The 22,704-nt window shown below is 45.4% G+C and overlaps 1 long non-coding RNA gene across 1 annotated transcript; it reads right to left on the bottom strand.

Moving 5' to 3' along the window:
- Positions 1-8,523: 8,523 nt before the first annotated feature.
- On the bottom strand, positions 8,524-22,158 carry LOC143927045 (uncharacterized). Its single transcript, XR_013262222.1, has 2 exons — positions 22,023-22,158; positions 8,524-8,719 (listed from the first exon to the last, which is right to left on the bottom strand). It is a non-coding gene; the product is annotated as an uncharacterized LOC143927045 (long non-coding RNA).
- Positions 22,159-22,704: the final 546 nt, after the last annotated feature.

Here is a 22,704-nt window from a genome sequence, read left to right as displayed (position 1 = left end):
GCATGTGGGCCGATCCTGACTATATGGTCGCGACATCTGCCGAGCTTTGGCTGTACTTCTCCTTTATTTAATAATTTATGCACAGGGGTTAGCACTATTAAGCTGCAGCTGGGAGGATCTAATTGCGCTGGAGGTAGACCACACCCACATTCTGCAGGTCACTTCTTCCTACAAATGTCCCTCGTTATAAAGTTCAAAAAGTGGAAGTTTTGGTTTTGCTGCACCCACCAGCTGCCCATAGCCAGTAAGGGGAAGTAGGTAATGTATAGCCCCGATCCTCATTACACATTCATGTTTAGTGGCAGTTCAGTAAAGCTTACATTTTGAATGCAATGTGAGGTCTATCACAAATACGGCATAATATGAAAAAGGTACCAGCCTGGCTGTAGACGGAGGGGGTTGGGGGTGGAGGGAGGACGGTGGGGATTGGGGGTGGAGGGAGGACGGTGGGGGTTGGGAGTGGAGAGAGGACGGTGGGGGTTGGAGGGAGGACAGTGGGGGTTGGGGGTGGAGGGAGGACGGTGGGGGTTGCACCTTTACCTGTGTAGACAAAAAAAATTGCACTGGCCCTGGTTTTAAGTGTACGAATAGTAATACCTAAATGGCTAAAATAAACATTGCCTTATTTGTATTTCATTTTGGCCTTTTCTCCTGCTTCCCCAGGCACTCTCCCAAGAACACCTTGTACAGATTTGCCTTTATAGCAAAAAAAATATCAAAGATAATTTTATTAGGTCAGCTGGAACAGGGTTAGGAAGCTGCAGCGCACACATAAACCATGTCCCATTGCAGCAGAACTGAGTACAATGCAATGCCTGTGATTGGTGACGTAGGTGAAGGTTCCATCTCCGTAGGTGGACCTTTGTGTACAACTGATACTAAGTCAATAAGCTTATGGGTGGTCGGGTTAAACCTCCATCATCAGCATTTCTCTCTAATGGGAAAACAAAAGCAGAGGGCCGGTGGAAATTACATCCAAAAAATTAATCAAACGAACTTGGACTGCGTGTGACCTCGGCAACAAGCATTGTTGATTGTGAGATTCCACAGACATAAAACGGGCTTGCTGGTCTGGGATTTTCCTCCGATATCTAAATATATTATTTTTGTTTTACTCTCATTAAAACTTTTGGCAGGGGAGAGACCAAAACTGCATTAATTTCGATAAATGGAAGTTGTCAAAGAGTTATTTATTATGCTCATCTGTTTCCTATATGGTACAGTGCAACTAAAGTCAAAACTTTTTTTTTTTTTTTTTTAGCTTTGGATAGGAAATGGAAAAACCCCTGTAAATTTACTGTTTGCAGCATGCATTCAGTTGGGGAGATTCCCCTTCACTTCCTGTCAGAAAGATGCAGCAGGAAGTGAGCAAAAAACTCTCCAAAGTGAGAGGAAATCCCCTTTCAGACAGATGTCACAAGAACAGGGGTGCCTACTGGAAGAATGCCTCATTTTTTAGCTTTGGATAGGAAATGGAAAAACCCCTGTAAATTTACTGTTTGCAGCCTGCATTCAGTTGGGGAGATTCCCCTTCACTTCCTGTCAGAAAGATGCAGCAGGAAGTGAGCAAAAAACTCTCCAAAGTGAGAGGAAATCCCCTTTCAGACAAATGTCACAAGAACAGGGGTGCCTACTGGAAGAATGCCTCTTTTTTTCCTGTTCAGGTGGAAACTGTAAAACTCCAAATTCGGCATCACTTTCTGTCCCAGTGACAATGGTTACCATGGCAAATTTAGATTCAAATGAAGAAAGTCTGATATTTGCCACAACATCCTTTTTTTTTTATTTCTTCCAAAAGCTTGGATAAATTCTCAAAAACAAACCAAATCACAAAGCTCTCATTCAGACCCTACTCCTTCTCCTTCATATGACTAAACTCCTGTTGGGGGGTGAAACATGTCGGAAAAGGAGCAGGATCTGGAGATATTGTATCCACTTGACCTCCATACATCATATATAATAGCCTAAAACAAGATGTAGCCATGTGCTTGGTACCATTCTTCTCAGCCGACTCTTGGTTTATCAGTGCTTTGCTGAACACCTTTGTAGTGGATGACATTTTGGACAAAGTGTCATTCATGTGTAAATTTCGTTTTTTGCCTCAGAGCGGTAATGGGGTTCTGAGGGTTAATTATGTAGGTTAACTTTGACATCAGTTTGGCTGGGCTGTGTTAGAAGTTCTGCCTGGTCATGTGTACAGTGAGGTGCACATGAAAAGCCAGAACCAGGCCTGGTTGGACGTTTTGAGTATTGGCTTCCTCAGAACCAATCAGTGGGTGTGCTGGGCTCCGCTGAGGAGTCTGGGAAGGGGTACTTAAGATGTGGAAGTCACGTGTTCAGTAGGAGTTTGTGAAGCTCAAGTGGTTTGTTCTTTTTTCATGGACGGGGGTAGCCCCGTGAGGGGTCCCGGTCACAGGGTGTTCGACATCCCGCAACATGCTTCTGTTGGTTACCCCCAATAGACCCGCCTGGTCTGGGGTAGGGATCCGTCTGTTCCCGAGTCTCGGAACCGGCTGGTCCGAGGCGAAGTAACTGAGGGAGGATTCAAGGTGTCCGGGTGTGCTCTCGGCTTGGAGGGACACCACAGCTCGTGGAAGTGACCGGTAGAGGACTCTTCGGAGGAGGGCCAACAAGCTGGCATCCTGAGAAGTGCCTGGTTACTGAGTTGGGAAGGACATTGATGAATCCACGCTTTTTCCAGTACTATCAAAGAGACAGAGAACATTCCAGGTACTGAGGAAAAAGGTTCCTGTTCACTTTCAGTTACAACTTGTTCAAGGTCAGAGATTTTTCAAGTTCTTAATCAAAGTGCTGACTGCCATAATCTCTGGCTAGAGATTTGTTCAGCCTTGAAGCGCCCAGCTGCGAGTGGCTACTCTCTAGGTGGTACTAGAGACTTTGTTATGTCTGCAGTTCAAGGTGCCTGAGTTCTGCACCCTTGCCCTATGTTCCTATATGAGACTGTATTGTTGGATGTTACCCCTGCAAAATAAAACCTTTCAAAAGGACTTTATTGGTGTCAGAGTCCAATTTGTTGGGTATCAACCCTGGGAACCCCTAAACATGGAAGAACAAGCCAAACGGAGGTAACCGGTAAGCCCAATAAGTTAAGGCCGCCCTACAAAGGGTTGTGGCCGTTACACCTTGTAAACACAGAACTGCCACAAGCTAAACAGACCATCTGGACCTCTATGCGTGTTTGCTGTACTGCACTGATATGCATGACATTTAAGCTCCATGTTGAGCAATATTACCCATCGGTCCACTCTTGGAAGCCCTTATCTGTGTTTATATTTTGACAGATATTTTCTGGCAAACACTAAGGGCCCAGTCACACCTATGCTACATGTTAATGCGAGTGTGACCACAACACGTGACAATGCATATTATACCTGTTAGTGTGTTGTGGTGTCATTCATTTTCTATGGGAACCCATTACAATAAAGGAACACATTACCAACGCATCAGAAAAAAATGGTACAGCTGGAGGGAAAAGATGAGTGGCACTGGATAGAAGCCATTAAATCGGATACTTAGATTTTCAAGATGTAGTATGTTGCTGGACATGTAGAAGATGGGTCGGAGATGCAGCAAAGATCATTGACCTATGCTTCAGAAGAGTTCACCTAAGTATAGGATACATATTTGTTATATATATTGCAGCATAAATGTTCTCAGAAGGTGATGGGTGCATTCTTTTTTTTTTGTGTGTTCAGGGTAAGTACATTTGCTAATATGTACTTATCATGTAGACTACAGAATTCCATACCCCCTATATATTAAAATATACTGTATGTGAGCCCTTAACCTTGTAAAATAACCAATTCTGTTTAAACTAGAAATGAAAGAAAAAGCATTTGTATATGTACAGTACTATACAAAAGGTTTAGGCAAGTGTGAAGAAATGGTGTAAACACTTGCACAAAATCAGGGATTTGGTCGGATCAGATTTAGGTGTATGATTAATCAGTTATACCAAGCAGGTTTCATATGTAGGTTGAAACACAGTCAGTGACAGAAAGAGCAGTGTAGGTGGATTAAAACTGGGTGAGGAACAGCCAAACGCTGCTACTAAAGTGAGGTTGTGGAAGACCGTTTCATGTCACATACACCATGTAAAGACTGAGCACAGCAACAAGACACAAGGTAGTTATACTGCATCTGCGGTCACTCCCAGACAAAGATTTCAAAGCAGACTGGGGGGTTCACGATGTGCCATTCAAGCTCTTTTGAAGAAGAAAGAAATGGACAACGTCGAGGACCATAGAGGCAGTGGTCGGCCAAGGAAACCTGTATTCAGCAGATGAAAGACACATTGGGGTTGATTTACTAAAGGCAAATCCACTTTGCACTGGAAGTGCACTTGGAAGTGCAGTCACTTTAGATCTGAGGGAAAGATCTGAAATGAAGGGAAGCTCTGCTGATTTTAACATCCAATCATGTACAAATAAAAATTCTATTTTTTATTTTCCTTGCATGTCCCTCTCAGATCTACAGTGATTGCACTTCCGAGTGCACTTGCAGTGCACTTGTAGTACAGAGTGGATTTGACTTCAGTAAATAAATCCCATTATGCTTACTTCCCTTCAACAGGCATGTACTGGCCATCGGGACTACAGGGAGTTTCCCGGTGAGCCGATGGCTCAGTGGGCCACTCTGATGTAAGGGGGCTGATGATGGGACACTCTGATGTAAGGGGGCTGCTAATGAGACACTCTGATATAAGGGGATGCTGATGGGACACTCTGATGTAAGGGAGTGCTGATGGGACACTCAAAATGTAAGTGGGCCAGTCTGGATGAAGTCCAGGGCCAAATTTCTGTCCCAGTCCAGCCCTGCCCTTCAATATTGGAAGATACCCAGCAGTGCCATCAGCACAGAAATGGCAGGAACCAGAGGGACCCAAGTGCATACATCTACCGTCTGGAGTGGTCTTCATGGAAAAATTGTGCCCAAAAAGCCATACCTTTGAAGTGGAAACAAGGCTGAACTCAACTATCCATGAAAACATAGGAATTGGGGTGCAGAAAAATGGTAGCAGGTGCACTTGACTGGTGAGTCAAAATTTGAAATATATAGCTGTAGCAGGGGGCAGGTTGTTGGGTGAAAGTCTGGAGAGCGATACAATAATGAGTGTCTGCAGACAACAGTGAAGCATGGTGGAGATTCATTGCAAGTTTTGTTTGCATTTCTGCAAATGAAGTTGGGGATTTAGTCAGGATCAATGGTGTCCTCAATGTTGAGAAATACAGGCAGATACTTACTCGTCATGCCATACAATCAGGGAGGTGTGTGATTGCCTGCAAACTTATTCTGCAGCAGGACAACAACCCCAAACATACAGCCAATGTCATTAAGAACTGTCTTCATTAATTCACGACTGGACTACGCAAACTCGCTTTACATAGGATTACCACAATATCAACTTGCGCGATTACAACTGATCCAAAACACGGCGGCAAGGCTGATAACAGGAAAAAAACCCTGGGAATCCATTTCTCCTTCACTGAGGAGCTTACATTGGCTAACCGTAAAAAATCGGATCAGGTTCAAGACCCTTTGCCTCACCCACAAATGCGTGCATAGAGAAGCTCCGCAATACCTAATGGAGAAAATAAATCATTACACACCAAACCGCAGTCTTCGATCAGCCAACAAAAACCTCCTCCTCGTGCCCAAAGCCCGGTATAAATCCAAGGGTGATCGGAGATTCGCTGTCCAAGGGCCTCGGCTATGGAATGCTCTACCAATCAACATCCGCCTGGAAGAAAATCACCTGGCTTTTAGGAAAAAACTCAAGACCTTCCTCTTTTAGCAGATGATCAAAGCTCGCCACAGCGCCTAGAGGCGATTCAGTTCGCATTGTGTGCTATATAAGTATTTCATTCATTCATTCATTCATTCTTCAGTGTAAAGAAGAACAAGGAGTCCTGGAAGTGATGGTCTGGCCCCCATAGAGCCCTGATCTCAACATCATCGAGTCTGTCTGGGATTACATAAAGAGACATAAGGATTTGAGGCAGCCTACGTTCACAGAAAATCCACTGTTAGTTCTCCAAGATGTTTGGAACAATCTACCTGTCAAGTTCCTTCAAAAACTATGATAAAGTATACCTAGAAAAAATTATGCTGTTTTGAAGGAAAAGGGAGGTCACACCAAATATTGATTTGATTTGGATTTCTCTTCTGTTCATCTACTTTCCATTTTGGTAATTGATAAAAATAAACTATTAACACTTCTATTTCTAAAAGCATTCTTAATTTACAGCACTTTTTTGTGATCACAGAATCTCTGGTTAGGAGTTTAGAGGGGTGGGGGTGGAGAATCAACAGTACAATGATCTCCCCAGTGCATGGCTGTGTGGGTGGGTTGATCAGCACAAGTCTTCCCACTGGAGGACAGGCAGGCTGTGCTCCCAGCACAGCCAGAAAACTGACCAGGCTTGAATGCTCACATGCCTTGCATGGTCAGTATGAAATGGGAAAGCAGGGGGACTAGAATCACCAGGGATTTCACACAAAGGGAGCAATACAAAAAGAACAGGATACCTTTTAATTTAACAACTTCCCACCCGGCCAATAGCAGAATGACAGCTGGGAAGTGGTTCAGTTATCCTAACTGGGCGTCATGTGACATGCAACAGGATAACAAGCCAGGCGTGCCCGCAGGGGCGCACAGCGTGGCGATTGGTTGTGTGGTATCACACATAGCATCTCCATTCTTAGTAGAGAGCCTCTGACGTAGGGCTCGTGATCAGCTGTGTCCAATCACAGCTGATCACAGTGTAGATAGGAAGAGCCAATTATCGTCTTTTCCTCCACTCGCACTGTCAGACACAAGTAGAGGAAAGCCGATCGTCTGCTCTCCTGACGAGGGGGGGGGGGTCTGCGCTGATTATCAGTGCATCCCCCCAAGGATGCCCACCCAGAAACACCAGGGATTCCCACCCAGGACCACCAGGTATGCCAATAAATACCCCATAGGGATGGCACTCAGTGTCTATCAGTGATGCCTGCCAGTGCCTCCTGATCAGTGCTGCCTGACAGTGCTGCCTATCAGTGCCCATCAGTGCCCACCAGTGCCACCTATCAGTGCCGCCTATGAGTGCCCATTAGTGCTGCACATTAGTACCCATTAGTGCTGCCTATGAGTGCCCATCAGTGCCACATATCAGTGCCCGTCCGTGCTGCTTATCAGTGCCATCCATAAGTGCCTCATCATCAGTGCTGCATATAAGTGCCTCATCATCAGTGCCCATCAGTGCCACCTCATCAGTGCCGCCTCATCAGTGCCAATCAGTACGGCCTCATCAGTGCCCATCAGTGCATCCTCATCAGTGCAGCCTCATCCCTGCCCATCAGTGCAGCCTTGTCAGTGCCCATCAATACAACCTCATCAGTGCCAATCAGTGTTCATCAGTGCAGCCTCATCAGTGACCATCAGTGCTCATCAGTGCAGCCTCATCAGTGACCATCATTGAAGGAGAAAACATACTTATTTACAAAGTTTTGTAACTGAAACAAAGAAATACTTTTTTTTTCAAAATTTGCAGTCTTTTTTTATTTGTAGTGCAAAAAATAAAAACCCCAGTGGTGATCAAATACCACCAAAAAAAGCTCTATTTGTGGAAAAAAAAATGATAAACATTTTGTTTGGGTACAGTGTTACATGACCGCGCAATTGTCATTCAAAATGCAGCAGCCATGAAAGCTGAAAATTGGTCTTGACAGGAAGGGGAGAAAGTGCTCGGTATTGAAGTGGTTAAGTATATGGTACGACAGGCACATATCATAAATATGATATGTTGGGGGTCACATATTCTTTAGAGACATGAGGAGAGGGACGCTGTTTTGCATTCCGAGGTCACTTCCCGTTTCAGGGTGACACCGCCGCTCCTTTATAGCTACAGTACAGCAAGTGAGTGTTGACACACTAGGCCAGGAAGTGTAATACTGGATAGACAACCAGCTGAAAAAAAATGGGAAAAGGCCTCAAAACCTAATGTAGCCATCACATCTGTTTGTTCATTTGTTCTTAGGTTTAGATACATGCTATAAGGAGACATATAAGAATTGCATGCCATGGGCACATCTTGTTATTGCCTGGCATCCTGTCAGATGACCAACAGCTCTGGCAGGGCTCTGTGATAGAGCTGCCGGTGCTTTGTATATTTACTAGCAACTCTGTCATACAGCCCTTCACTGCTTATTGTTAATTTATAATAATAAAAGACCAGTCGGCTTGGGGGGGGGGGGGTTAATGCTGGCTGTACACCCCCCCCCCCCCACCCACAGGAACATCCATAAATTGGGCTTCAGACTGGGGTGTAGCAATAGCCAACATTGACATAAATAAAGAGGTGCTTTTAATCTGCAATGGGGCCATCGATCAAAAATGGGATTGGATGCTACAGGTACTTTGTTCTCTAGTGAATTTAATTAAAGTTTACACACATTCATGGGAGTACTTCTTTAAAAACAAACCTCGGGACTGAAGATCCAATGGAACAGACACAAGAGGGGCAGCAGCCAGATTGCTTTTTTTTATTCTTCCAGGCAAAAAAAAAAGTTAAGACAAGAGTATTTGGCCATTGGCAAAACTTTTATCTTTTCTTTGTTCCTTTTTCCATTATTCATCTCTTGAATTAATTCAGTCCTGATCAGAGGAAACTCTCTTGGTCTGGTCAAGAAGTGGTTAAGCAGTTGTTTAGTTCCAGAACTAGAAATAAAAGTAGAGATATTTTATTACATATGGCCTATTTAGCATGAAACTGCATGTGATATTAACTACAAATGGTTCCAAAATTCCAAGCGAAAGATTTGTTTAAGTAAAACAAAATTAGGCCTTTTATTTATGAAATTTTGACCTGTTTGGAACGTTCGCATTTATGTTCTCTGAAGGCTTAAATACAATGCACATGTGGGTGACACTACAGTGAATGGATACAATTTAAAATAATAAAAAGCTCCATCTTGTACCAAATAAGTTTATACAGAGTAGAAGTTCTCTAATACACAAAAACATTTTTTCAATATCAAATAAATGCTCTTTTATAAAAGAAGAAAAAATATCTTACTCTCCCTCCCCATCCTGGTCTCTGTAATGCTTATGTTGCATACTGCCAATCAGTAGAAGTGCCACATGGCATGTCTGGCTTGACTAAGTGGGGTGCAGTCTTTACTCACTTAAAATGTATCCAAAGCCATAACTTTTTTTTGGTTTTGGTTACTTTGTTTGGATTTTTATGTGTGTTATGCAGTGCCAAAACTACTGCCATAGCAGTTCAAGGGGCTGCTATGGGACCTGGACCAAGTAGGGGTCTTGTTGGGGCTTGCACGGTCCCCAAGTATAAGTAGCAGTGGGTAAGAAGTTAATCTGACTGGGTAGACACAGAGCGGGATGAGGAAATGATCTATGTTGTACTACTAGTTTTTTGTGCAGCTCGGACTGATGATATGATGTAACGCAGAGCCCGGCAGAGGAACTAGTAGTAGATTATTTATTATTTATTTAAAGAAGAAATAAACCCTGATGGGTTTACTTCCTCTTTCATTCCCTGCAAAAGTAAAGCATAATGGACTACTATGCATCGCATAGTAGTCCATTATGTGTCACTTACCTGACACAGGAGCCAGCGAAGTCACTGCTGTCCACTGTAGTCCGGCGCATCTATCTTCTCGGTGGGTCTCGCCGTTCTGCCGCTGTCATTCGGCGAAGCCGCGATGACGTCACTCCCGCGCATGCGCACAGGAGCCGCCACGCGCGGCATATCACCGTTGACAGGTGCCGCGCTCAGTGCGCCTGCGCGCCGCTGTCTGCGGCGCGAATGCGCTGTAGACAGCAGTGCCTGTCTTTCGCCAAATATCTCCTAAACTGTGTAGGTTTAGGAGATATTTCTGGACCTACAGGTAAGCCTTAATCTAGGCTTATCTGTAGGTCAAAGTGTGTTGTAAGGGTTTACAACCACTTTAAGGTACTTATATAGCGCTGTCAATTTACGCAGCACTTTACATATACATTGTACATTCCCATCGGTCCCTACCCTCAAGGAGCTTACAATCTAAGGTCCCTAACTCACATTCATATACTAGGGCCAATTTAGACAGAAGCCAATTAACCTACCAGCATGTCTTTGAATACCCCGTAGATAGTAAATGACTTCTTCTGCCCACTCTGTGTTTACAAATGACCGTATCAATCAGGTGAGCTAACATACAATATCTGGGTGTAGGTGGAGTGGACAGGGAGTTCACCCACAAAAGGGTAGATTAGAAACCGCAAGACATCTAAGTAGTTTTTCCCCACTTTGGTTCCTGGGCACTTAACCTGTTCACACCTGGAACCAACACATACCAATGTTGCACTCTCACCTTCTTAAGATGATTAGCCATTGTAGGATGGGGGTGCAGAACATGCCCATATCTCACCGGTCTCCCATGGCTCTCCCTGGACACACAACATTGGACACATACTGGTATTCAGTATTACTAATTCTCTTTGAAATGAAGGCTCACACTTCAGGAAGCCACCTCTTTATAGTATTGCAAGGCCTTGCCCTAGTGACCACCCAAACCAGGTCCCTAGGTAAACCCAGGGCCCAGTATGAGTATCCCACTGTGAGATGGGGGGCATAAAGCGCAACTGTCCTCTCACCCAATAGGACCACAGTCTCCCGCCTGGAAGTTGTTGCAGAGAAAGCATATGAAAAGTTGGCAAACGTCAGAGGGAAAGATTAGGGTCAGTTAGGGAACTGAACTTTAATTCTGATTTCTATCACTTTGGGAAATCAGTCTTTTTTTCCGCCTTCTTTTTTTGTGTTCTTATTATTGGAAGATTTTTTTGTCTTTCATTTTATTTTGTGGTTAATCAACGGTCAGTTTTAGCTTCTATTCTGTTCACAGCAAAACGGTTACATTTTTATTTTTATTTTACAGCAAGGTTTACCTTTTAAAAAATGGGCTTTTGATTCATGGGTTGGTATATTGGGGTTTACATTTATTGTGGGGGTATACTGGTTTCTATTTTATGTTGACAAGGCCTTTAATTGTTATGCTGCGAGGCTTGCCTTTAAAAAAGGCTTAGTATGGGGGATGCAGAGAAGGCTTGTGTTAGGGTTTTAGGGAGGGTATGTATGGGGGTCACAGGGAGGATTAGTGTTAGGGTTTTAGGGAGGTTTAATATGAGAGTCAGAGGGAAGGTTAGTGTTAGATTTACTGAAAGGTTTAGTATGTGGGTTGTGGGGAGGGTTAGTATTGGGGACTGGGAGGATTAGTATGAGGATTTCAAGAGGGGTTGGTGTAAGGGGTACAGGGAGGGTTAGTATAAAGGTTACACGGAGGATTGCTGTTAAGGTTTTAGGAAGGTTAATATGGGAGTCACAGGGAGGGTTAGTGTTTAGGGTTTTAGGGAGGGACAGTATTGGGGTCACAGGGAAGGTTAGTGTTCGGGTTTTAGGGACAGTTAAGCCGCGTACACACGGGCGGACTGTATGGCCTACTTAGTCCGTCGAAACACATTTCAGCGGACAGTCCGCTCGTGTGTTGGCTTCAGCGGACTTTTTCAGCGTGCAGTCTGGCGTACTAAGTATTTCGGAATTTCCGTAATACTGTCCGTCATACTTTGGTTTCAGCGGACAATCCGCTCGTCAGTAGGCTAGTTCGACGGACTAAGAATGGCGCATGCTCAGAAAGGATTTACACGGCGAAAGGTTGCATTGCTGTGTATCGGACTTCCTATTTCTAGTCCCTTCGTACGTGCTGTACACGTCATCGCGCAAGCTTTCGACGGACTGTTTGTGCATCCGTGTGTGGTCAAGTCCGTTCATTCGAAAGTAGGACGGACTGTCCGTCGGATTGTATGACGGACTAAGTAGGCCATACAATCTGCCCGTGTGTACGCGGCTTTAGTATTGAGGTCACAGGGACTGTTAGTGTGTGTGTTTTAGGGAGAGTTATCATGGGATCACAGAGAGGGTTGGTGTTAGGGTTTTAGGGAGAGTAAGCCCTTGTACACATGGTCGGACATTCCGACCACAAAATCCGTTGTTTTTTTCCGACAGATTTTGTCCGAAACTGGTGTTGCATACACACGGTCGGACAGAGTTGACAGAAAATCCAATCATTCGGAATGTGATGACGTTCGTTCGTTAAGATGGGACTACGTTCAGGCTAGTAGCCAATAGCTTTGGTCTCGTAGTTTGATCTGAGCATGCGTGGCACTTTGTCTGATCAGAATTCTCTACAAACGATCAGACTAAGTCGGATCATGTTGTCGGAAAATTTTATATCCAGCTCTCAAACTTTGTTGGTTGGAAATTCCGATGGAAAAAGTCAGATGGAGCCCACACACAGTTGGATTATCCGACAACAGGGTCCGATCGTACATTTTGCGTCGGAATGTCCGACCGTGTGTACAAAGGCTTAGTATGGGCAATACAGGGAAGGCTAGTATAAGGGTTTTAGGGAGGGTTAGCATGGGGGTCACAGGGAAGGGTTAGTGTTAGGGTTTTAAGGAGGGTTGGTATAGTGGTCACAGGAAGGGTTAGTGTTAGGGTTTTAGGGAGGGTTAGTATGGGGTCATAGGGAGGGTTAGTGTTAGATTTACAGAGAGAGCCAGTATTAGGGTTACAAGGAAGGTTAATAGGAGGGTTAGGGTTCCAGGGAAGGTTTGTATTAACATTAGAGGGAAATTAGAAGTATACTGTACAATATGCTGCAAATTTCTTTATATTGACATGCATTTAGACATTTAAGTTCATACAATCCTTTCAAAAGATAAAGCTCAGTATAAGACATCTTCAAAGCTTTTCAGTACTGTACATGTGATTGATGTGGTGAATGAGCTGTCTGTGTTTCTTTTCCTCAACCTTGAGACATTTGCCCTCCTACAGTCCAGTTTTCCCTACCTGCCACCCCTGTTCAGTGGCAGATATCTTGGCATAGCTGCTCTAAGGCAGGACTTTTATAATAGTTTAAAATGGATGACAAGTTTACAAGCTAAAAAGCTAAAGTACAGGCATATATGTTCAAAGCAAATAGGTATAATTACCTGATTTAAGGTTGGAATCAATATCATCCAATCACTCGTACAGCAGAGCTCAGAACAGAATACACAGTGAAGCAGCACATGAAGCCAATCAGTTGCACTGAAATGTTCATGTACTACAAATTTACAATGTTGACAGTGGAGAACAGAGTGACACGGTGATAAGTTCATCAATCTGCTGCTTTCCCATCCCTGTCACTGACTGGGGCAACACTTAGTTGTATTAACAAATTGCAATATAAAAAGTAAAATCCGTTTTCCACATTTGTTGAGTCATCTGGCTGGTCTGTATAAATCTTAGGACTGAATGGGCAGAAATACAAACCCACTGACAGGTAAACAGTTCTTAAATATATTTCATCTCTGTAATTAGCTTCAAAGCAAAACTTAACTCTCTCAATCAACATTGACTATATTTAATCTCTATACTGCTAGCCTAAGTAAATAGATAGGAAGGTATATTATACTTACCTGTTTTTTTTAAAAAAAATAGTTTTTTAAGTCCTTTAGTTACTTCCTGGTTTCTGGCCTAGGCCAAAATGATGTCATACATCCCAGGAGGCTTTATGGTCATTTTATTTCTTACATCTGGAGGAGGGGAGGAGAGGCTTCATCATCTGAGCACACCCTCCTGTTTGCATGCCTGAGCTAAGGGAAGGTGGATTCCAGGAAGTAAATGCTACATGAATCATCTGCCCCTACTGAAGATGGCTATGGCTAGAAATGCTAGAGGGATGTTTCTCAAAGTAATTTTTCAACAAAATAAAGCATGGAGACATGGATGGACGAGTGAGTTTGCTTTGCATATTAACCTCCCTGGTGGTTTTCCCGAGTGTGGCTCGAGGCTAAATTTCATTACCGTTAGCGGTAACCTTGAGCCACACTCGGGATTGCATTGCAGGATCCTGGTGCAGGTCACTTACCTTGTCCCCAGGATCCTGCAATGTCCCCCACTGTGTCTGCAGGCTGTGTCCTCCGCCCGATGCCTCTGTGAGCCGGGCTCCGTTCTCTGCGAACGTCGCAACATACGGGGGCGGAACCCGGCGGCAAATGATAAAAATAGAAAATTCATAACACATATAGTACACTGTAATCTTACAGATTACATGAACCCCCCTGGCGGTATTCCCGAGTCTGGCTCGGGGTGAAAATTCAGCACCATTAGCGGTAACCCCGAGCCAGACTCAGGATCGCATCGCTGGATCCAGGATGAGTTTACTTAGCTTGTCCCCTGGATCCAGCGATGTCTCCCCGCAGTCCGAGCGAGCCGTACTCCGCTCGATCTATCACATCGCCGGGCTACATTCCCTGCATTGCGACGCATGGGGATGGAGAACGGTGCCAAATTAAAAAAGTAAAACACACACATTACATACAGTATAATGTAATCTTACAGGTTACATTGTTGTATGTAATTATTTCACATCCCCTTTGTCCCTAGTGGTCTGTCCAGTGTCCTGCATGCAGTTTTATATTATAAAAACTGTTCTTTATGCCTGGAGATTGTCCATAGCAACCAAAACTGTCCCTTTACATCAGAAGAGGTTTTAGACCAGCTAGAAAACAGCGATAATAAATTAGAATCACTCGCAGAATTGAGCGATAGTGATTTGTGGGGAGATCCGTCATCAAATACTGAAAAGTAATGACTGACAATTCTGCAACTGAGCGAATTTCTGTGTTTTTGATTTTATTACATTATTGAATCATTTTTATTATTATTATATTATTATTTGGTATAATTATTTATAGTTATTTATTTTATATATATATATATATATATATATATATATATATATAATTTATGATTACATTTTTCAAACTTTATCATACCCGGGATGTCTACTAGACTCTGGTTTGGACAGATTTAAGTGAGTTATTCCTAAGAATTACAGGACTACAATATAAAATGCCAAATTTTCATGCAAAATAATTGTACCGCTTTCAGCACCTAAAATCCGAAATAATCGTACCGCCAGGGAGGTTAATTTATCAAATCATTTCACCTCCCTTTTCTCCCTAATGCTTTGTCCAGTGCCCTGCATGCAGTTTTCTATATTATATATACTGTTCTTTCTGCCTGGAAACTTGAGATTGTCCATGGCAACCAAAAAGTGTCCCTTTATGTCAAAAGTGGTTTTAGACGAGGGGCGTGGCCTGACGATGTGCTAGATCGGACGTGTTCCCCGGGAGCTCCGGCGCTGGCACGGCAACTTTACCTCTTTTTGCTGTGATCCTCTCACAGCTACCTTGCCCGATGATGGGGAGGAGGACGGGAAAGTCCCTGCCCAAGAAGGGTGCCGCTGCGGGCACGATCAAGCAGTTTTTAGCCGCAGAACCCGAGGACGGGGATGAGCGGGACGGTCTAGGCCACTCACCACACAGCGCATTGCTGAGTACTAGCCCCGCCTCTACAGATAGGCCGGCGCTCAGACCATTCTTGCCTGAATCCTCGGCCGAGTCGGAAGACGAGGGCGACCTGCCTGCACCTTCTAGAGCAGTACCTACGGTGAGCGACCTTCCTACCAAAACGGACTTGGCCTCTATGCTGTTGCATTTGGAGAAGGTGATCAAAAAGGAGGTTTCGGCGGTGCGCTCTGACCTGTCGCAGGTCCTGGCCCGCGTGGAGGAATCTGAACAGAGATTGGACCGCCATGCCACTGCCATAAGATCCCTGCAGACGACCACCCACCAGCTTGCGATTGCCCACCGGACAGCTCTCTATAGGCTCGAGGACCAGGAGATCCGGAACAGGCGCAATAACATCCGGATCCGAGGCCTACCGGAGGCTACCGGGGACGAGGACCTTTTACCATCGGTCAGAGGTATTTTTAACAGTCTCCTGGGTCGGGCAGCTGACGCGCCCCTTAAAATTGACCGGGTCCATAGGACTCTCCGTCCCTGCAGTATGGCTATGGACGCTCCGCGCGATGTTATATGTAGAGTCCACCATTATCCAGATAAGGAACTGATTATGCGGAAAGCTAGGGATACTACGCCATTCGACTTCGATGGCGCCTTCCTTACCCTCTTCCCGGACCTGGCAAAGGAGACCCTGGACAGACGTAGGGCTTTGCGCCCTCTTACAGAATGCCTGCAAGCAGCGTCCATAAGGTACAGATGGGGCTTCCCCGCGGCACTCTTAGCCACTGTGAACGGCAAAACCTCGGCCCTCCGGTTCCCTGAGGACCTTGCGAAATTTTGTGCGGACCTACACATTGACGTTCCGGACCTTCCCGGCTGGCAAGATTCCATCCCGCCAGTGCCAGGCGGCTCCGATAACAGATGGCAGAGAGTAGGTCGCAAACCGCAAGCTTTGACACAGGGCACCCTGGACCGCCAATAGAAGTGATTCCTCACGGACCCTCGCAGCAACGCCTTCTCCTTCCCCGACTGGGAGGGATTCATCGTTCCCCGCAAGTATAACTCATGGGTAAAGTTTTATTTTTCCTCCACCGGGCCTGTTGTCTCAGTTCCACATTTTGTTTGGCTTTACTGCCCGGTTTCTTCATTTGCTACCCAGAACTTGCGAGCAGGACTGCTCGACTGCTCTGAGTGGGATGACCTATGAACATTCTGGGGAAGCTGTCTTGTGCCGACCCGCGGGTCTGCTCGGGGGGCTATGTGATAATTTGCCCATTGATCTCCTAGTTCAGTTTTCCAGTGGCTGTTCCACATATGTTGCCTATTCATTTGCCTTTTGCCTTTATTTTATCTTTTTATCGTTATGTTTATGTTATGGTGCTGTGAGTTTGTTTGGTGTGCTGGCGCCGGACGCTCCGGATGCATTCCTAACCCCCATGGCGTGGTTGGCATCCGGCTGTCCGACTGTCACCTCCCTCCTTCATGGTGGGGACCGTCTGGGGCGGCATCCTTGTGCCCCTGCCCTACCTGGGGTGGCGGGCGCGGGGGCGGCGCCCCGGGCCGGAGCCCTGCCCCTGCACCGCAGATTTCTGCGTGCACTTAGCGTTATTGCTAGACTATACTTTTCTTTCTCTCTGGTGCTCTACCCTTCCTTCTTCCTTTGTTTCTGTTTTCTCTCTCCCTACTGGCTCCCCTTCCCCTTCCCACCCTCACCGTCCCCTTTCCCCTGGGTGGACCTGTCTATCTACATATTATCGCACTGGGTTTGAGCAGAGCGCGGTTCCTCTATCTGTGACCCCATGGCTACGGTAAACCTTATTTCCTTTAATGTGCGGGGTCTTCATGCCCCTGGGAAGAGACACAACCTGTACAGGGAACTGGACCGTCTACGGGGGGATGTGGTTTTCCTTCAAGAGACCCATCTCACCCATACGACTCCGGTCAAACTATACTCCCCCAAGTACCCCACGTGGTATTATAGCCTGTCCGATATTTCTAAAGCTAAGGGGGTGGCCGTTGGGTTTCGTAGAGGAACCGCGTTCACCTTGGAGTCTATGCTTAGTGACCCGGCTGGCCGCTTCTTGTTCCTGCGAGGCACCCTGGGTAGCATGCCATGTACCCTGGCTACCCTTTACTCCCCCAACAGGGATCAGGCGGGTTTTATCGCATCAACGCTTACCTCGTTACGAGACTTTGCGCGTGGGTGCGTGCTCCTAGCAGGAGATTTCAATATTGCACTTGAGCCCACCCTGGACACTTCCAGGGGGGGATCAACCCTGTCCCATAAAAAGCTGAAGTTAATTCGTGCACGGCTTCATGAGGCTCAGCTGATGGACGCCTGGCAGATCATGCACCCACGTGAACGGGATTTCAGCTACTACTCGTCGGTACACCGGACATACTCTAGAATCGATTTATGCCTTATAGATCACCGACATCTGCCACTACTAGTGAGGTCGCGTATAGAAACGTCCCCCCTATCGGACCATGCTCCGATTTCACTTACCCTTAAAGTGCAGTCAATACCACTTAAATCTGCTAATTGGAAACTAAATGAAAATCTGATTTTGGAGGACATAGATAAAAAAATGATAGGTGAGGAATTAGACTTTTATTTTAAAACCAATGCGGACACCGAAGTTTCCTCTGGTACGTTGTGGGAGGCCCATAAAGCCTTTATTAGAGGTAGACTTATTGAACTGGGCACCAGAAAAAAGAGGGAATGGATAGCACGACAGGACACCCTATTACAGGACATTAGGAGGCTGGAACAGCAACACAAACTGAGTCAGACTCTGGCCCTTTTCCACACCCTAACGGAGAAATGGGAGGCCTTAAAGGCCCTACTACACTTAGAACACAAGAGGCGCTCTCGACTGGTATCCCAGCGTTTCTATGAATGGGGGGATAGACCCAGTAGATTGCTCGCTAACTCCGTGAGGCAGCGGAAGGCTGCTGCTTTCGTTTCAAAAATTAAGACTCCTCTAGGGTCAATGGCTTTTGACACTCCGCATATTGCCAAAGAATTCAGGGATTTTTATCAACGCCTTTATCATGTTTCCCAAGGGGTTGCGGATGGCAACATCCGGCGTTCGCTCATCCAGGAATACTTGGCCAAGGCTGAGCTCCCGCAACTCCCTCCGGAGACCCTTGCTTCTTTGGAGGGGGAGTTCACCTCGGTGGAGTTGCTGAGTGCCCTGAAGGGCATGGCGAGTGGAAAGGCACCGGGCCCTGATGGCTTTCCGGTGTCTTACTACCGCTCTTATGCTGATATCCTATTCCCACACTTAACCAACTATGCTAATGTAACTTTAAACGGGGGGACTCTCCGACCGGAGACTGTGCATGCTAAGGTGGGGAAGGACCCGACCGATTGTGCGAGTTACCGCCCCATCTCATTATTGAATATCGACGCAAAAATCTATGCTAAAGCCATTGCGAATAGGTTGCTCCCCCTGGTCCTGAGATGGATATCGGGGGACCAGACGGGTTTTATACCAGGGAGGGAGGCGTGTGACAATTCCCTGCGCACCTTTTCCCTGATGGCGCACGTGCGTCGGCTCTCCCAGCCCACCCTGTTATTATCCACGGATGCTGAAAAAGCGTTTGACAGGGTGGACTGGGAGTATCTTATGGCAACATTGTCTCATCTAGGGGTCGGCCCTATCCTCCGATCTCAGATCGCGGCCCTGTATCGTCATCCCACGGCTCAAATACGAATCAATGGTACGCTTAGTGACTCTTTTACCCTACATAACGGCACGCGTCAGGGCTGCACGCTCTCCCCAATCCTCTTTGCAATCTCACTAGAGCCTTTTCTTTCCATCGTTTGACGTAACCCAAATATACACGGAATATCAGTCGGGAGCACGGAACATAAGTACGCGGCATACGCAGATGATATCCTATTTTATGTACAACAGCCTCTAATTACCCTCCCCAATCTTATATCTGAATTCGCTGCTTACGGTAAGGTTTCTAATTTTAAAATTAATATGTCCAAATCCGAAATATTGAACGTCTCGGTCCCCACGAACTCCACATCCCATATGAAACAAAGTTTCCCCTTCACTTGGCAGACGCAGCATATGACATATCTCGGTATTCAACTTACCCCCAATCCACTCGCTCTCTTCCGCGCAAATTTCCTACCACTTCTCAACACACTTAGGTCAGATATCCAGAAATGGTCACAACTGAATCACTCATGGCTGGGAAGAATTGGACTGGTCAAAATGAACCTGCTACCCAGGGTGCTTTTCCTGCTTCAAATGATCCCATTTGGGATACCAGTTGGCTTTTTTACATTATTGAATTCGTTGGTTTATAGGTATGTATGGAACAGGAAGAAGCCTAGACTCCCCAGGTCCTTGCTCGTACGGTCGAAGTGTGATGGGGGCCTAGCAATGCCAGACTTCCGGCTTTATTTCCGCGCTATAGTATTGGCTCGGTTGTCGGACTGGAAGTATAACATTCATACTAAATTGTGGGTCGCATTAGAAACCGAACTCAGTGCTACCGACCTTTCTAAACAAATGTGGATACCGAGGAAATATAGAGCCTTCTCTGCCAACTTGTCACCATTGACAAGTTCCTCTCTTATGATCTGGGACTCTTTGTGTAAAGCCCAGGGCTGGGCCTATAATTCTCCATTACTGCCCCTGTCTGGACATAACTACTTCCCCCCTGGCAACATGGACCTGCATTCACGTTCCTCTTGGCATCTGGGGACTAGAACTCTCTTGCATCAAGTCACTGGCCCATCTGGCACTCTCCCACTCTCTGCCATTATGGGGGACTCGCATATCTCTTATATGGACCATTGGAAATATCAACAACTGGCGGCCTTTGTCTCCTCGCTACCCAAGCCTTTACGCACTGCTACTGACCTCACCCCCTTGGAGACCGCTTTCTCGGAAGACCGACCCATTGAGAAACCTATTTCATATTTTTATCATGTCCTGCTATCTCTGATGTCTACTAACACCCCTACCTTTATACGTAATTGGGAACTGGATCTCCATAAGGAACTTACCACCCACCAAAAATCCACTATCCTCACCATGGCGCATACTGCCTCTGGATCTTCAAAAATGTCGGAGGTGGCTTATAAATTGTTGACCAGGTGGCATTACACACCCGTGACGTTGCATAAGGTCTTCCCTCAAGTCTCCCCGCTTTGTTGGAGAGAGTGTGGCGAAGAGGCTACCCATGCCCACATCTGGTGGTTCTGTCCCAGGATTCGCCCATTCTGGCTTGCTGTCTTACATTCTATCCACCAGATTCAGGGCTGGGAGGTGCCTAATGACCCATGGTATGTTTTGCTCCATTGTACAGGGGAACCAGCAGGCTCATATAAAAATTCTATCACACCTCATCTCCTTAATGCCGCAAAAACACTCATCCCACAGTTTTGGAAGCAGAGAACGACCCCAACGCTTCGACGTTGGCTGCTTAAGGTTGACAATATTTATTCTATGGAGGACTTGACTCTCTCCCTGCGCGACAAAGCCGATTTAGCGCAAAAGATATGGGCCTGCTGGGTCGCCTTTAAATATACTACTGCTTATGCGGATATTATGTCTCAACCTGTGTGAATCTCAACTGCCTTTTGCTATATATGTACTGAGGTTGGCCTCTGCGGAGGCGGGTTCGCAGGCCACCCTTATCCCCCCCCTCCCCGCCCTCCCCTACCCCCCTCTCTTTATCTTTAGTACTCTACACTCTTGCTCTTCTCTTTTTCTGACTCTTTTCTTTCCTAATTTGTTGTAGATTTTCCCATATTGGAAAGAGGGATATACTCTCTTTTGACATGTTACCTAGGGAGTTTCCGTCGAGGTGCCTAAGGTACTGGTTACTAACGTGGGGCTCTCAGGGTGATACCTGTGGCCTATTATCTTTGCCTTACCTCCAGCTGGGGGTCTTATGTGCCTCATAGCCTACCTCAAGAGAATGTGTATATTTTACGTGGCTGTTTTCTCCTGGTGACCGATTGTTTTCTTATACTGTATATGCTTCTTTCCTTCAATAAAAGTTTATTAAACAAAAAGTGGTTTTAGACCAGCTAGAAAACAGCAATAGTAAACTAGAACACTTGCAGAATTGAGCGATAGTGAATCGTGGGGAAATTAATTTTATTATTATTATATTATTATGATTTGGTGTTTCAAACTTTATCATTCCCGGGATGTCTTCTAGACTCTGGTTTGGACAGATTTAAGTGAGTTATTGCTAAGAATTACAGGCCTACAATATAAAACGCTAAATTTCTATGCAAAACAATCGTACCGCTTTGAGATGCAAAAATCTGACATAATCATACCGCCAGGGTGGCTACAAATGAATAAAATAGTGTTGCGGTGCTCAGATACAGTTGAGTTCCGCTTTAAGGAGTGAAATGTCTGTATTCTGTAGGATTATGGTCAGGAAATCGGCTATAAGTAGGAAAAAATCTTCATCTTTATTATATTCCATTCTGACGCACTTCTGAACTCTTTACCTTGAATGTCATTAAAATCTCTGACGTAAACGGCTCCGTAATGTGCTCAGTGTCCGTTGAACCTCAGATCTGCTAACGTTACACAACACAGCTGTTCCTCGCTATTTTATTTACCTTGATAAGAACATGAAAAAGCCTTCCTTTCATCCAGATGTTTTGAATCCTGGACTTGTCCCATGTAGTGAACCTTGCTGATGATATCCAATTAGATTGGTATGGAATTACACGGTGCCTTATTAACATGATAGCCTGTATAATGAGAGTAGGGATTAGAATTTGCACCAGCCATTGGGCAGGTGATTGTCTGCAGACCTTCTAGCTCTCTTTCCGAATTTCGGATAAAGAGTGCCTACACTTTCCTTGGGCTATTGGGTAACACAATAAAAACTCATTTGTTCCAGGTAAGCCTCTGGGCTTCCAGGGTGCCATGTACAATAAGAACCATCCAGGAGATGTGCACCCCGCTCATTATGTTACCTAATGACTTTTCTGCCTGTGCATCGGCAGCTCTTGAAAGAATAATCATGTTACGGGGAGTATTGTTCCAGCTCCACTCTATGCCATGACTTCATCTTTTAACAATGAAGATTTGCAGCTGCATGTTGCTCATACAGGTCAGGCAATGAAACAAATTAACCGTAAGAAGGGGAAAACATTATTTTTTGAATCCTTGGGGGGGATCTATAGGGTGACTTTCAAGATCTAAAAGTTCCTTAAAGTTAAACTGACACTAAACTCTGGTTTAAAAAAAAATAAAAACTATATTCTAGTATGTATTTTTAACTCAAAAGGTCTC

Source organism: Lithobates pipiens, unplaced genomic scaffold (genome assembly GCF_037356315.1).
Source record: "Lithobates pipiens isolate NorthernLeopardFrog02 unplaced genomic scaffold, aLitPip1_a1.2 Scaffold_23, whole genome shotgun sequence".
NCBI classification, from domain to species: Eukaryota; Metazoa; Chordata; class Amphibia; order Anura; family Ranidae; genus Lithobates; species Lithobates pipiens.
Note: the sequence above shows the minus strand (reverse complement) of the source record. Positions and strands in the feature narration are given on the sequence as shown.